The following is a 16,580-nucleotide window of genomic DNA, read 5'->3' as shown; positions in this document are numbered from 1 at the left end:
AGTTTCATATCAGCGCACACTCCGCTGCAGAGTGAAAATCTCATTCTGGAAACATCCCCCGGCTGTGACTAAGCCATGTGTCAGCAGTATCCTTTCTTTCAGGAGTGCTAGTTCTGCAGGGTTCACAGGAGAGCTTCTGTAAAGTTTGGAACGTAGGAGACGAGATACTAGCAGAAGTAAAGCTGTGAGGACCGGGCGTGAGTCGTGCTTGGGTAGCTCAGTTGGTAGAGCACTTGCCCGCGAAAGGCAAAGGTCCCGAGTTCGAGTCTCGGCCCGGCACACGGTTTTAATCTGCCAGGAAGTTTTTAACCTAAGGACATCACACACATCCATGCCCGAGGCAGGATTCGAACCTGCGACCGTAGCGGTCGCGCGGTTCGAGACTGAAGCGCCTAGAGCCGCTCGGCCACTCCAGATGGCCGTCTTCTCGTTCCATTCATGTATGGAACACTATTTAAGTGCCTCTGTGCATGCTGTATTTAATCTAATCTTCTCCTCACGCTCCGAATGTGAGCGGAACGTAGGTTTTTGCACTATAGTCTCAGTGTCATCATTTAAAGCCGTTTCTTGAAACTTTGATAGGAGACATTCTCATGATATTTTACGTTCTGTTGGGCCTGCGGCATAGTGTACCTCGTTAAAGACATAATGAGAATGAAAGCTCCAAAATTATCAGGAATAAGGTAATATACTTAATATTTTACAGGAGAAGCTTGTTTCGGCTTAAGGGGTCGGGGGGGGGGGGGGGGGGGTAGGACGTCAAACGGGCCGACTTGGAGCAGGAGAGGCACCACAGGACATTTTAATTTCCACTGTCTATACTTTTACAAATAAATTCATAAAACTTTGTCTACATGACCAGGCAGGATTCAGAATTCACACTCATAGCAGTGGAAGTTCGAAAACATAACGAAATGATATTTTTTACATGTGAAATTTCATCATTTTTTTCGCTTACTAATGGTAGTATTTGTTGCTATAGGTACACTTTTCTTCAAAAGTAAGAGAGATTCTTCTATGAATTTTGCACAGCATACAAACCATACTTAAAGGTGTATGAAACTCTAGAGTTTTCCAAATCTATTAAAAACTGTGTTAAAAATTGATGTAATTAAGTATAAAATTTGTGTTTTTTATCTGAACATGAAGTTTAAAATATAAAAGTTCATTTGTTTTTTCATAATTTAGATAAATTCTAGAGTTTCATACACCTGTGAGTATGGTATGTACGCTGCGCAGAATTCATCGAAGAATCTCTGTAACTTATGAAGAAAAGTGTACCTATAGCAACAAATGCAGCCATTAGTAAGTGAAAAAATGATGAAATTTCACACGTAAAAAAAATTATTTTTTTATGTTTTCGAATTTCCACTGCAATGCGTGTGAATCCCGAATCTTTCCTGCTGATGCTGACAAACTTCTATGAATTTATTTGTAAAAGTATAGACACTGGAAATTAAAATGTCCTTTGATGCCTCTCCTGCTCCAGGTCGGTGCCTTTGACGTCCTATCCCCCCTTAACTGCCATTATCAAGTGACCTACGAAAATAACAATGGCAAGACTATCTACACGTAAATCATGGCCGTTTGTGTTTACATTGCACTGGTACTTACCTCTAGTTGGAAGTGACGACCATATTGCAACAGTTGTAATTTTTTTCTGGCAAATGGTGTTAAGTACAGTAGTTTGTATATATCTTGTATATATTTTAGTTACAAAATGTAAAAAATAGGTTTTTGACAGATATTTTGACAGCTGAATGTTTTGAAACTTGTTTACTACGACGCTTTATGTTTACAAAGTACATACAACGTAGCAGAGATGATGATCCATTTCATTGTTTTTATTTTCCTTTGAATTTTATTTATAGTCTCTGTATGCTTTGTATTCCATATGACTATCGGTTTTCGTATTCTATTATGTCACAGAGTTGAAACATAAAGAAGCTTTTTTTTGACATAACAGGGCAACAAAAACGGATAATCTTCTGGAAAACAAAACATACCCAGACTATAGATGAAATTCAAAGGAAAATAAAAACAGACGAAATGTAGCATCAACTATGTTAACCTGTGTGTACTTTGTTAACATGAAGGATCGTAGCAGACAACTATTAAAATATTCAACTTTTAAATAATCTGTCAAATACGTACTTTCTAAGATTTGTAACTACAAAAAATTATTGCACTTACCACGAGAAAAAAAAATTTGCTACGGATGTAATATAGTTGTCACTTCCAACTAGGCGTGAGTACCAATGGAAATGTAAACCTAAAACAGCCAAGATTTACGTAAACGTAATATTACCAGTGTTATTTCCACAGGTCACTTGGTAATGGCAGTTAACCCGAAACAGGTCTGCCGTGTAAAATATTAAGTATATTACCTTAATGCTGTTAGTCTCTCAGCTTTCATTTACATTGTTTCTCAAGATAGGTTTCGTCTAGCTTCAGCAGTCTGCAAATTCAATTCTTTCGACATCTCCCACTGATTAAACAAACCTGTGACCATTTGTGCTGCCCTTCTCCGGATAAATTCAATATCCCCTGTTAGTCTCCTTTCGTATGGGTTCCGCACACTTGAGAAATATTCTAGGATGGTTCGGACGATTGTTTCGTAAGCTGTCTCCTTTCGAGACTCACTACATTTCGCTAGTTTTTCTGCCAGTAAACCAAGGTCTCCCACCTGATTCACCAACGAATGAATTTTTGTGATCGTTCCATTTCACGTTCTTACCGTCTGTTAATCGCAGGTATTTGTATAAATTGACAGTTTCCAAGCGCCACTCAAACATTGTTCTCACAGGATACTCCATTTTTCATTTCGTGAAATGGACAGTTTCACATTTTGAACGTTTACTGCAAGCTGCACCACTTCGAAATCTTATAAGGAACTGACTGAATATTCATGCTACTTCTTTCAGACAGTTTTTAATTATAGATAACGGTATCATCTGAAAATAGTCTGAGTTTTTTACTAACTCTGTAAGGTCATTAATACACAACATGAACAGCAACGATCCCAACACACTTCCGTTGGTCACACCCGAAGTTGCTTCTACCGAAAAATCCTTAGTGACGTCACAAACTAGATAAGATAGTACTTTTGATGATAAGTGTAGACCTGGAGCTAGATAATTTTTGGAGATCCACGTAACCAGTCAATGGCTTTCAAGATGTCACGTGAGAAAAAAGCGTGTTCGGTTTCAGATGATGGCTGTTTTTGCGGATACGTTTCCGTTAAGGTGGAAGAGGTCATTCTGTTCCCGATATCATATTACCTTTGAGTGCATAGTATGTTCTAAGATTCTCCAACAAATCGATGTCAAGGATACTGAGTTGTAGTTTTGTGGAACGCTTCTCTTACTGAGCTTGTAGTCGAGAGTGAGCAGTGCTTCGTTTCAGTCTTTTCAGCTACTTCTTTCTACGAGAGATATGTGGAAGAGAGGCGCTAGCTGTACAGAATCTCAGGGGAAATCCATCAGTGCCTGGAGATTTCTTAAATTTTTAGCGAATTCAGCTGTTTCTGAAAGCCATAAGAACGGAAATACCAACATGTAAAACAAATAACTTACGCTCCACTCTAATATTCCGTAATATGAGGTGGTATTACGGAAAGCCATCAAGTGCATTTCTAATTCACAGTGACACATAAAGAAAAGGAATAGGAAAATCTAATGTTCCGAATACACTACAGGCCATTAAAATTGCTACACCACGAAGATGACGTGCTACAGACGCGAAATTTAACCGACGGGAAGAAGATGGTGAGATATGCAAATGATTAGCTTTTCAGAGCATTCACACATGGTTGGCGCCGGTGGCAACACCTACAACGTGCTGACATGAGGAACGTTTCCAACCGATTTCTCATACACAAACAGCAGTTGACCGGCGTTGCCTGGTGAAACGTTGTTGTGATGCCTCGTGTAAGGAGGAGAAATGCGTACCATCACGTTTCCGACTTTGATAAAGGTCGGATTGTAGCCTATCGCGATTGCGGCTTATCGTACCGCGACATTGCTGCTCGCGTTGGTCGAGATCCAATGACTGTTAGCAGAATATGGAATCGGTGGGTTCAGGAGGGTAATACGGAACGTCGTGCTGGATCCCAACGGCCTCGTATCACTAGCAGTCGAGATGACAGGCATCTTACCCGCATGGCTGTAAGGCATCGTGCAGCCACGACTCGATCCCTGAGTTCAACAGATGGGGACGTTTGCAAGACAACGACCATCTGCACGAACAGTTCGACGACGTTTGCACCAGCACGAACTATCAGCTCGGAGACCGTGGCTGCGGTTACCCTTGACGCTGCATCACAGAAAGGAGCGCCTGCGATAGTGTACTCGACGACGAACCTGGATGCACGAATGGCAAAACGTCATTTTTTCGGATGAATCCAGGTTCTGTTTACAGATCATGACGGTGGGATCCGTGTTTGGCGACATCGCATTGAACGCACATTGGAACCGTGTATTCTTCATAGCCATACTGGCGTATCACCCGGCGTGATGGTATGGGGTGCCATTGGTTACACGTCTCGGTCACCTCTCGTTCACATTGACGGCACTTTGAACAGTGGACGTTACATTTCAGATATGTTACGACCAGTGGCTCTACCCTTCATTCTACCCCTGCGAAACCCTACATTTCAGAAGCATAATGCACGACCGCATGTTGCAGGTCCTGTACGGGCCTTTCTGGATACAGAAAATGTTCGACTGCTGCCCTGGCCAGCACATTCTCCAGATCTCTCACCAATTGGAAACGTCTGGTCAATGGTGGCCGAGCAACTGGCTTGTCACAATATGCCAGTCAGTACTGTTGATGAACTGTGGTATCAAGTTGAAGCTGCATGGGCAGATGTACCTGTACACGCCATCCAAGCTCTGTTTGACTCAATGCCCAGGCGTATCAAGTCCGTTATTACGGCCAGAGGTGGTTGTTATGGGTACTGATTTCTCAGGATCTATGCATCCAAATTGCGCGAAAATGTAATCACATGTCAGTTCTAGAATATTATATTTGTCCAATTAATACCCGTTTATCATCTGCATTTCTCCTTGGTGTAGCAATTTTTGTGGTGTCACTGCCAGACACCACACTTGCTAGGTGGTAGCTTAAATCGGCCGCGGTCCATTTAGTACATGTCGGACCCGCGTGTCGCCACTGTGTGATCGCAGACCGAGCGCCACCACAAGGCAGGTCTCGAGATACGGGCTAGCACTCACCCAGTTGTACGACGACTTTGCTAGCGACTACACTGACGAAGCCTTTCTCTCATTTGCCGAGAGACAGTTACAATAGCCTTCAGCTAAGTCCATGGCTACGACCTAGCAAGGCGCCATTAGCCTTACATAGTTTGATAGTTATCGTATGAAATGTCTCATCAAGAATGCTGTATTCACAACAAGAATAAAAGTTAAGTATTCGAGGAGCTGCATACTTTTCTTATGAGAATTCACTACTTATCCTGTTCCAGAATTCACGCCCGTCTGCGTTAGATTTCGGCCTCCTCTATCTACAAGGTGTTGGCACATTTACCAACACATCAATTTTAATGACCAGTAGTGTAGCATCGTGCTACAATCGTCTCCCTTGGTGGCGTAGCGGCCCTGAACACACGGTTTTAGAGCCATTACGAAGGTATCGAGTGCAGTGAAACCCAGGTCTGCCTAGTCGACAAAAAAACGGTCTCACATCCGCAGAACCGCCCACACTCCCCCCCCCCCCCCCCCCCCCTGCGCCCTGCCTCTTACTCCAGCCCCACTCCAGGTCGTTTGCGTGCCCTCACGGCCGATTAGCGCCGCTATCTACGAGCGAACTTTATTGCGCGTAAAAGCTCGGCCAGGACGGCTACCGACTCTCGACACGTCACTAAATCGATCCCCGGACTTCTCGTTTCGCCCGTTCGCGTGCCCTGCTTTACGCTAAGTGCGTAGCGGTGAGGGGGGCAAGTTCCCCGCTGGTGCCTATCCACTGGTAGCAAACTAGGCTAAAGCGCCAAATAAACTGGTGTAAACATCCGTATTCAAATACAGAGATATGTAAACAGGCAGAATAAGGCGCTGCGGTCGGCAAAGCCTATATAAGACAACTCTCTGGCGCAGTTTCCAGAATGAGATTTTCACTCTGCAGCGGAGTGTGTGCTGATATGAAACTTCCTGGCAGATTAAAACTGTGTGCCGGACCGAGACTCGAGCTCGGGACCTTTGCCTCTCGCGAGCAAGTCCTCTACTAACTCAGCTACCCAATCACGACTCACGCCCCGTCCTCACAGCTTTACATCTGCCAGTACCTCGTCTCCTACCTTCCAAACTTTACAGAAGCTCTCCTGCGAACCTTGCAGAACTAGCACTCCTGAATGAAAGGATATTGCGGAGACAGGAAGTTTCATATCCGCGCACACTCCGCTGCAGAGTGAAAATCTCATTCTGGAAACATCCCCCAGGCTGTGGCTAAGCCATGTCTCCACAGTATCCTTTCTTTCCGGAGTGCTAGTTCTGCAAGGGTCGCAGGAGAGCTTCTGTAAAGTTTGGAAGGTAGGAGACGAGATACTGGCAGAAGTAAAGCTGTGAGGACGGGGCGTGGGTCGTGCTTGGGTAGCTCAGATGGTAGAGCACTTGCTCGCGAAAGGCAAAGGTTCCGAGTTCGAGTCTCGGTCCAGCTCACAGTTTTAATCTGTCAGGAATTTTCTCTGGCACAGTTGTTAGATCGGTTACTGCTGCTACAACGGCAAGTTATCAAGATTTAAGTGAGTTTGAACGTGATGTTGTAGCCGGTGCACGAGCGATAGGACACAGCGTCTCCGAGGTAGCGATGAAGTGGTGACTTTCCGGTTCGACCATTTCACGAGTGAACCGTGAATATCAGGAATCCGATAAAACATCAAATCTCTGACGTCGCTGCGACCGGAAAAAATATCGTGCAGGAAAGGGAGCAACGACGACTGAAGAGAATCGTGCAATGTGACAGAAGTGCAACCCTTCCGCAAATTGCTCCAGATTTCAATGCTCGGCCATCAGTGGCAGCGTGCGAAACATTCGACGAAACATCACTGATATGGGCTTTCGGAGCCGAAGGACCAGTCTTGTACCATTGATGACTGCACGACACAAAGCTTTACATCTCGCCTGGGTCTGTTATCACCGACATCGGACTGTTGATGACTGGAAACATGTTGCCCGGTCGGACGAGTCTCGTCTCAAATTGCCTCGAGCAGATGGGCGTGTACGCGTATGGAGACAACTTAACCAACCCATCTATTCTGCATGTCAGCAGGGAACTGTTAAAGCTAGTGGAGGCTCTGTAATCGTGTGATACCTGTGCAGTTGGGGTGTTATGGGACCACTGATACGTCTAGGTACGACTCTGACAGGTGATATGTACACAAGAATACTGTCTGATCACCTGTATCCATTCGTGTCCATTGTGCATTCCGACGGACTTACGGAATTCCAGCAGGACAATGCGACACCGCACATGTCCAGAATTGCTACGCACTGGCTCCAGGAACACTCTTCTGAGTTTAAACACTTCCGCCGACCAGACATGAACATTATTGAGCGCATCTGGATGCCTTGCCACGTGCTGTTCAGAAGAGATCTCCACCCCCTCGTACTCTTACAGATATATGGACAGCCTTGCTGGATTCATGGTTCAGTACTACTTCAGACATTAGTCAAGTCCACGCCACGTCGTGTTGCGTCACTTCTACGTGCTCGTGGGGGTCTTACACGGTATTAGGCAGGTGTAACCAGTTTCTTTGCCACTTCTGTGCAGATCCGACACTAGGCACATGAACATTATTGAGTAGCTAGTTGGCAATAATCACTATGTGGACGATGTGGGCTATAGATTTAAAATATCGTGTAGAGTAGGCCACATCGTCCACATGGTCATTATTGCCAACTAGCTACTGAGGTACAGCAGCATCCAGAAACCTGTTTGCCCACATCCTCCCTAGATTTCGCTAGTGTGGGCTTGCTTATATGTAGTCATCATTTACGCAAAAACATAATCTGATAAAAGCACATTAGATAAAATGCATGTAGCAGACTTATTGAAATTGATGACTACCATAGAAACCAATTGTGATACACTAAAAGATTAATGCAGTTACCCATGTAAAATTATTAAAAGAAAATATATGAAGAGTATAGGTCCGACCCTTTTTTTAAGGTAAATTTACGGTCAACAATTAATATAGCGTAATACATTGCCTACTCATGGAATGTATAGCCACACTATATAATTTTATTTACTGAATGCTTATATGTTGTTTAAAAGTTTTCTGTGGGAGACATGTCACGCTGTATGTTAAGCCCTCTATTGGTTAAGTTCTTACGATCGGTGCGCGCCTACACAAGATCCTGGCGGCCGACCCAACAGAGGGCGCTGTTCATTGATCTGTCTCTCTTTCAGTTGTCATATAGACAGTTTATCTTTCATAAGTAATTTGTAGCTTGCCACAGGCAACGTATTACGCTATGTTAATTGTTGACCGTAAATTCACCATAAAAAAAGGGTCGGACCTATTCTCTTCATATATTTTCTTTTAATAATTTTACATGGGTAACTGCATTAATCTTTTAGTGTATCACAATTGGTTTCTATGGTAGTCATCAATTTTAATAAGTCTGCTACATGCATTTTATAATGTGCTTTTATCAGATTATGTTTTTGCGTAAATGATGACGACATATAAGCAAGCCCACACTAGCGACATCTATGGAGGGTGTAGGCAAACAGGTTTCTGGGTGCTACTGTACCTCAGTAGCTAGTTGGCAATAATCAACATGTGGACGATGTGGCCTATTCTACACCATATCTTAAATCTATGTGACGATGCTCTGCTGATTATATTTATATGTCTTGACGATGCCATTATGGCTGTATCACTTTAGGACATGGTGTAAAAAAGGTACGTTATACCATATTTTATCTGTACATTTCTCTGGTGTATGACAGTATATTGTGATACATGTTGCTGTTTTATGTTAAACGACACACTGCTCACTAGATGTATATATTTGTATATTTTAGATCTGAGGATGGTCATTACAGACTGAAACCGGTCATCGTCTAAAGAATTCATTCGTGATCAGAGACTGGAACAAAAAAGCATTTTACACTATTGGATCACTGTTTGTACACGCGATTATTTCGCAGTTGGTGATATTTGGAGATAATGCTGTTTGACTGACACCTCCGAGCGTGCTCTGGACCACCCACTCCTCGTTCGACTTCCCGATTACAATGCGACCTCAGGATTGGCTCAGGGTAATATCATCAGTCAGCTGACTGCATCAATGCTACCCGCCACGACTTCCCTTACTGTGCCAGCCACTTCATCTCAGAGTAGCACTTGCAATTTACGTCCTCTATATTATTCGTTTGCTCTATTCTGTCTTCCTCTACAGTTTTTACCCTCTAAAGCTCCCTCTAGTACCATAGAAGTTATTCCCAGATGTCTCAACTAAAGTCCAACCTGTACTGATTCTTCACATACATCTACATTATTATTATGCAACTGGCAAACAGGTATATGCCACAGTGTTCTTCTGCAGGAGATTTAACTTCTGGAAGGTGTAGTAGGACGCGAAATTGAAGCGTCACCCATCCACCAGTGTCAGCCCAGTTTGCAGGTGAATATAAGTTTAATTAAGTGTTTTGTTCATGTATTTTGTAATATTTGTAATGTTTGTCAATTATCTAAAGTTTTGTATTTATTTTTATGTTTCATGTACGGAGAGGGCGGCGCAACGCACGGAGACAGCATCTTCACTGCCGGGACCAGAGAGAAAATTGCTGCCCACTATACGTCGCGATTCCACAGCCAAAGAGCAACAGATGATCCTGAAACCGAGTTGTTGCGTCGTGCTCCTAAAAACTGAAAAAATAAGAATTTGTAATGTTTCTACAACAATGACGTCATAGAAAGTTTACTCATGTTGTAAATGTTCAGTCCTATCTTGTCAAGGCTCATGTTCACGTAATATGTTAGTATATATGAAGACAATAAACTAGTGTATACTACAAAAGTTTAAATACGTGTTCCGAGAATTTATTTATGAAGAATTGTGTTAAGGAAGAAGTATTACTGATTTATTTGACAAGATTATTAGTTTTTGACAACGTTCATCGCGAGTTTAAGTCTTAAAAGTTTATTCAATGTGGTTTTTGTTGTGGGTTGGCAGGAGAACCAACACCGGGTTACTAGAGGAAGCCGAAAGGCACACGTTTTAGCTCACGCAGGCTGGCGTGAAGTCTGGAGCAGGACAAGGAAATTAGAATTTAGAAAAAACGGACGTAGCTGGTGGAATACTTAACTTTAATCCATAAATGGTGAACGTCGCTCTTGACTGTACATTATTGACAATATCAATAGTAACTGGTAATGGCGCCTTGCTAGGTCGTAGCAAATGACGTAGCTGAAGGGTATGCTAACTATCGTCTCGGCAAATGAGAGCGTATTTTGTCAGTGAACCATCGCTAGCAAAGTCGGCTGTACAACTGGGGCGAGTGCTAGGAGGTCTCTCTAGACCTGCCGTGTGGCGGCGCTCGGTCTGCAATCACTGATAGTGGCGACACGCGGGTCCGACGTATACTAACGGACCGCGGCCGATTTAAAGGCTTCCACCTAGCAAGTGTGGTGTCTGGCGGTGACACCACAGTTTTAATATTTATTAAAGCGGGTAACTTGCATTAATATAATTTCCGAGAAGAAACAAACGACATCTAAATTTTAAAAACTTTGCGCAAACCAATTGGACTGAGTGACGTAATTCTGCTCATACTACTCAAATGATGATGTTTTAATTACAGTTTCGTTCAAGAACCATTCAGAGACAACTTTAAAAAGAATTTAAATAATTTTGAAGTGTTTTGTAACTGACGTAGGTGACGAAGTCTGCACATGGTCATATGTCAAAAGAAAATTATTTATACGAAACTTACGTCGTTACACTACAAAGGCCAAATTGTACATCTTTTCTGGGGGAACTTCACAAAGCCATTGTGGACCTTACACCCACATTTGAAAATTACGAGGCATTTGCAAAACATTACAAAGAATCTCGAGGCAGCACCTACCACGAGGCTGCAGGCAGCAATTCATTACAGGCGTCTCAAGTATATCTACGAAACGTCTCGCCAAGTATGAGAAATTACATCAGAAAGACCTTTTTAACGAAGAAACCATAACGTGCGGTACAGTGCTCACGGAAACCCTGAATGAAGAGAGGAAAAATAGAAAGATCGAGACTGTGCGTTTTCAATCCGAGCACTTCGTCCTTGGCTTGTACACGTTTACAAAGCGATCGGCTGTAGAGGTCACGTGACACCGCAAGTATTACGTATGTCTCGGAGTGGTGGGTTATCGATGAGTTGGCGGGACGCCGGCCAAGGTCCGGTACGTACAGTCTCAGGCGGAGAGCTGAGCGGCGTCCCGCGACGTCACGGCGGCGCCGACTACGCGCGTGACGCACTCGATAAATAATTCACCCGCAGATGCGGTTCGCACGAGCGGCTCTCCCCCATTACCTAATGGCCGCTAGCGACGACTCCCGCGGCGCCCAACACCTGCTTCGGCACTTGTCTTTTGCTCCCCTCCGTAAGTAGGCACCCTTTTCATTCAACACGTACTTCTTACTCTTAAACTAAATTTACAGAAGCCGCTGCAACCCCTTAAGAGTTTATAACGTCCCGGCCGAAGGTTAATACACTACTGGCCATTAAAATTGCTACACCACGAAGATGACGTGCTACAGACGCGAAATTTAACAAATAGGAAGAAGATGCTGTGATTTGCAAATGATTAGCATTTCAGAGCATTCACACAAGGTTGGCGCCGGTGGCGACACATACAACGTGCGGACATGAGGATTCTCATACACGCACAGCAGTTGACCGGCGTTGCCTGGTGAAATGTTGTTGTGATGCCTCGTCTAAGGAGCAGAAATGCCTACCATCACGTTTCCGACTTTGATAAAGGTCGGATTGTAGCCTATCGCGGTTGCGGTTTATCATATCGCGGCATTGCTGTTCGCGTTGCTCGAGATCCAGTGACTGTTAGCAGAATATGGAATCGGTGGGTTCACGAGGGTAATACGGAACGCCGTGCTGGATCCCAACGGCCTCGTATCACTAGCAGTCGGGATGACGGGCATCTTATCCGCATGGCTGTAACGGACCGTGCAGCCACGTCTCGATCCCTGAGTCAACAGATGGGGACGTTTGCAAGACGACAACCATCTGCACGAACAGTTCGACAACGTTTGTAGCAGCATGGACTATCAGCTCGGAGACCGTGGCTGCGGTTACCTTTGACGCTGAATCACAGACAGGAGTGCCTGCGATGGTGTACTCAATGACGAACCTGGGCTCACGAATGGCAAAACCTCATTTTTTCAGGTGTGTTACGACCCGTGGCTCTACCCTTCTTTCGATCCCTGCGAAACCCTACATTTCACCAGGATAATGCACGACCGCATGTTGCAGGGCCTGTACGGGCCTTTCTGGATACAGAAAATGTTCGACTGTTGCCCTGGCCAGCACATTGTTCAGATCTCTCATCAATTGAAAACGTCTGGTCAATGGTGGCCGAGGAGCTGGCTCGTCACAATATGCCAGTTACTACTCTTGATGAACTGTGGTATCGTGTTGAAGCTGCTTGGGCAGCTGTACCTGTACATGTCATCCAAGCTCTGCTTCATTCAATGCCCAGGCGTATCAAGGCCGTTATTACGGCCAGAGGCGGTTGTTCTGGGTACTGATTTCTCAGGATCTATGCACCCAAATTGCGTGAAAATGTCAGTTCTAATATAATATGTTTGTCCAATCAATACCCGTTTATCATCTGCATTTCTTGTTGGTGTAGCAATTTTAATGGAACGGAGCGAGTGCACAACCACCGCCACTATTTACAACGTTCATAAAGAATACTGTAAATGCTGCAGAAATGGACAAGATATAAAAAAATTATACATAAACACCAAGATTTTCATTGCCCATTTGACGCACGAAAATAAAATATTTCCTGTTTCTTTTATCTTATGTCCTGCTCACGGCTGCTTTGTATCAAACACACGTGACAAGCTCTAATTAGCGAGTTTCACTATTTGTGGTACAGGCATTCGTATTCAAATACAGAGATTTGTAAACAGGGAGAATACGGCGCTGCAGTCGGTAATGCTTACATAAGACAAAAAAAAGTGTCTGCCGCAGTTGTTAGATTGGTTACTGCTGGTACAATGGCAGGTTATCGAGATTTAAGTGAGTTTGAACGTTGTGCTATGGTCAGTGCACGAGCGATGGGACATAGCATCTCTGAGGTAGCGATGAAGTGAGGGACTTTCCAGTACGACCATTTCACGAGTGTTCGCTGAATATCAGGGACATATCTGTATAATTTTAGATTTTTTCTTTCTTCTTATATTTTATAACTCTGAACACTAATGGTATGCAAAAACCGCGAGAGCAGTAGTGGATCTTGAAAAACTGGAGAAAGTGTTTGCTGCATATTGAAAAATACCATCCATCAATATAGACTGCAGTCCATCGAAAATATACCATGATGACCATTTTCCATATCATTACTGAGGAAAAAAGGCATCGCCTTTTGTGATTGTCAGCCCCATCTGCGATAAGGCAACCTGAATTTCCATCGTGGTTTTTGGCAATTTCAGCACACTCTTCAAACGAGCGTGAGTAATATTGTTGCGCATATACATTACACTCTTCCTCGTTAACGCCTTCACGGTTGACGCATTGTCATCAACTTGTCAAGTTTCGATGGTCTTTCGTCAAAAGCTTGCCTTTTTTTTTTTTTTTTTTTTTTTTTTTTTTAGCAAAATTCGATAATGTTCTCCTGTTTAATAAGTTTCTGGAAGAAGGGTGTGGTCGTGAGTGGCTTCCAAATGCGAAAATAAGTTTTCGCTGCCTACTGTAAATTATTCAGCGGAACACCGGAAATTTATTCTGCAGCGTCATAATCCAAGTCCTAGAATTCGTCTCTAATGTTTGAATTTATAACAGTCGCAGGTAAAATATATCCTATACGATACCATAAGTAGGTGTGCAAAAAATTACTTTCTGCCGTATTTTATGCTTCGGTGACTAACCACACAACGAGGCACTCTTTTGATTCTGCAGGGATGTTAACGAGTTGCTACCGTTCACAGGACCGACGAGTTCGGTTAGGGCTGGGAACACCACCCAGGTTCGGGCCTTCCGGCTACCTGCGCACGGAGTTGCCGAGTTCTAGTGTGGGATCAACTGACCCTTTCACGGGACCCTTCTTGTGGTCATTAAAAGTTGCCGAGTTCGAGTCTGCCGGACGTACATCGATGGAGTATACGAGTAACGTCCCAGGGGCAGGGGGGAGAGGGGGAGGGGGGGAGGGAAGAGGATGGCAACGGGAAGGTCATTTGGTCACCCTTTACCACTAAGATTGCTAAATAAAATAATTAAGATGCCGACGTCGCGCAGACATGGAAAAATGCGTTGGTCGTTAGTATACAACGAGAAGATAATCAGTACGCGTTGCGTTTGCACATGATGTTATGCCTTCTGAATTTGCTCGCTTCACGCACAGACACTAATAAAAAACCGTGATTAATCGTTTAAATGTACCTAGATAGTCTTTGTGACACATGTTCACACATCTGTGAGGTGAGAAGAAATTAAAATAAAATAATCAAATTTAATTGGAGGTTGTTGTGCGACTGTGTTAATTCATGTCAGTACTGGAGCAGAGTAAATTCCTCTCCATGGTGTGGTGCACGGTAGTGCCACAATGCTTTGTGCAGTACATAATTCAGTTAACTGTACTCTTCTCGAATTTATTTGTACTTGTTTCTCGAAGACACAATTACCAATTACGAGAAAAAAATTAATAATCGTGCTATATAATGTGTTCGGGTATTGTGTTCAGCAAGCAACACCTTCTGAATATATGATCGGATATCATTTTTAAACAACAAGAATAAAAATGGACCGAATATTGATCCGTATGGTAGGGCAAATACAATTTTTGCTCGCATTGTGAAGTTGTAAAGCCGTTACACGTTGTCTCTGACCTTCATAAAGAGTTTTCCTACACTGTGTCAGTTAGGTAAGATGGAAACTAATCGACAGCAGCGTCCATAGTAACACAGTTTTTGATATTATACAAAAGATGTGGATTCAAGGGGCACTACATACAAAATCTTAGCAGCAGTATCTTCTCAGTGTGGAATGAGGGTGAAAAACTGAGAAACTGGCATGTAGAGAAGAAGGTTTCGAAGTCACTAACTGCTGGCGCAGATTGGAGCTGTGTTGTTGGCATTCATAAAATAAATGTTTGAGGAGGCAGCAGCGTGTAATTTCTCTGGCATTATCCCATTCGCTGCTGTAGTTCTCGCGCCCCTCTACAGTGCGCCGGTCGTTAGCGTGCAACGACTGCCTAACGAGCTGCCGTCGCGTTCGCACATGCACATGCACACGCACATGCACATGACACTGCGCCTCGTTAACTCTTCCTGGGCCCCTCTTGTCCGCTGGAGCACGCATTAGTGGCGATGGACAACGGCGCGCGGGTCCGCAGTACTTTCCACCCACGCTCACACACGCGCGCACACAATACGCCGCGCACTGCAAGGGCCGTTCACTGCATCAGAGGACCATTGTCGTCCTGCACAATAGAAACCTGGCACTCACCGCTGCGACCAAATGAGGCAACTGTATTTTTTCTCCCCTACTGGAGTAGGTTCGACAATGCAATATTTCGCTGCAAGCGTAGTGAGAGCGTACGTGTTTGAGCCCGTATGTTTTGCTGTATTTAATTTTCATCTATATTAACTGAAACAATGCAGGAAAACTCTTCATCAGTCAGAAAGTATGAATGTAGTCTTTCAACATCTTCAAGATACGAAAATAAATTGTTGGTGTACCATAAGGATTAACACTGGGCCCACTTTTACTCTCGGCGTTTAAGAATGATATCCGACTATATATACCGAAAATAAATGTAGTGTTGTTACTTGCCGAATAGTACCCAATCGCATACTACGGCGCCAACAAGTTTATCACTTTTTTCTTTCTCAAATTTTGGTTATTGTGTTTCCTGAAACAGAGTACCATTAAATTCGAAGAGTGAAAGTAATTAAAGTATATACTGCATAAAGCACTGTGTCACTATCGCAGAGCTGCATGCTCTGTGTGATACAAATTGGGGGGGGGGGGGGGGAGTGGTCGTGCAGGCCACGCCAGTATATCCTCAAACACCTGTGCTCTATGACGTCGAGCGTTATCGTCCATCAGTACGAAGTCTGGGCCCACAGCACCTCGCAACAACCGCACATGAGGTCCCAAGATCTCGTCACGATCTCTGACATCAGTTAGACCTCGCCCCAATTCACTCCCTGCCTCACCATTAGGGATCCTCCTCGGTCTCTGTCCAAAATGTCCTGATCTCGAAATAGTGTTCCGCGTTGCCTCCAGATGTGAATCCGTCGAGAATCACTCTCCAGACCGAGACTCACCTGTGAAAAGAACATTGGCCCACCGTTCGACCGTCCAGGTGGCATGTTGACGAC

The 16,580-nt window shown here is 44.0% G+C and overlaps 1 non-coding gene across 1 annotated transcript; it reads left to right on the top strand.

Annotated features, from left to right (window-relative positions):
• The first annotated feature begins 205 nt into the window (after positions 1–205).
• On the top strand, positions 206–280 carry Trnas-cga. Its single transcript has one exon. It is a non-coding gene; the product is annotated as a tRNA-Ser (tRNA).
• Positions 281–16,580: the final 16,300 nt, after the last annotated feature.

This window comes from Schistocerca americana, chromosome 10 (genome assembly GCF_021461395.2).
Source record: "Schistocerca americana isolate TAMUIC-IGC-003095 chromosome 10, iqSchAmer2.1, whole genome shotgun sequence".
Lineage (NCBI taxonomy): Eukaryota > Metazoa > Arthropoda > Insecta > Orthoptera > Acrididae > Schistocerca > Schistocerca americana.
The sequence above is the reverse complement of the archived record's forward strand: the minus strand, read 5'-3'. Positions and strand labels throughout refer to the sequence as shown.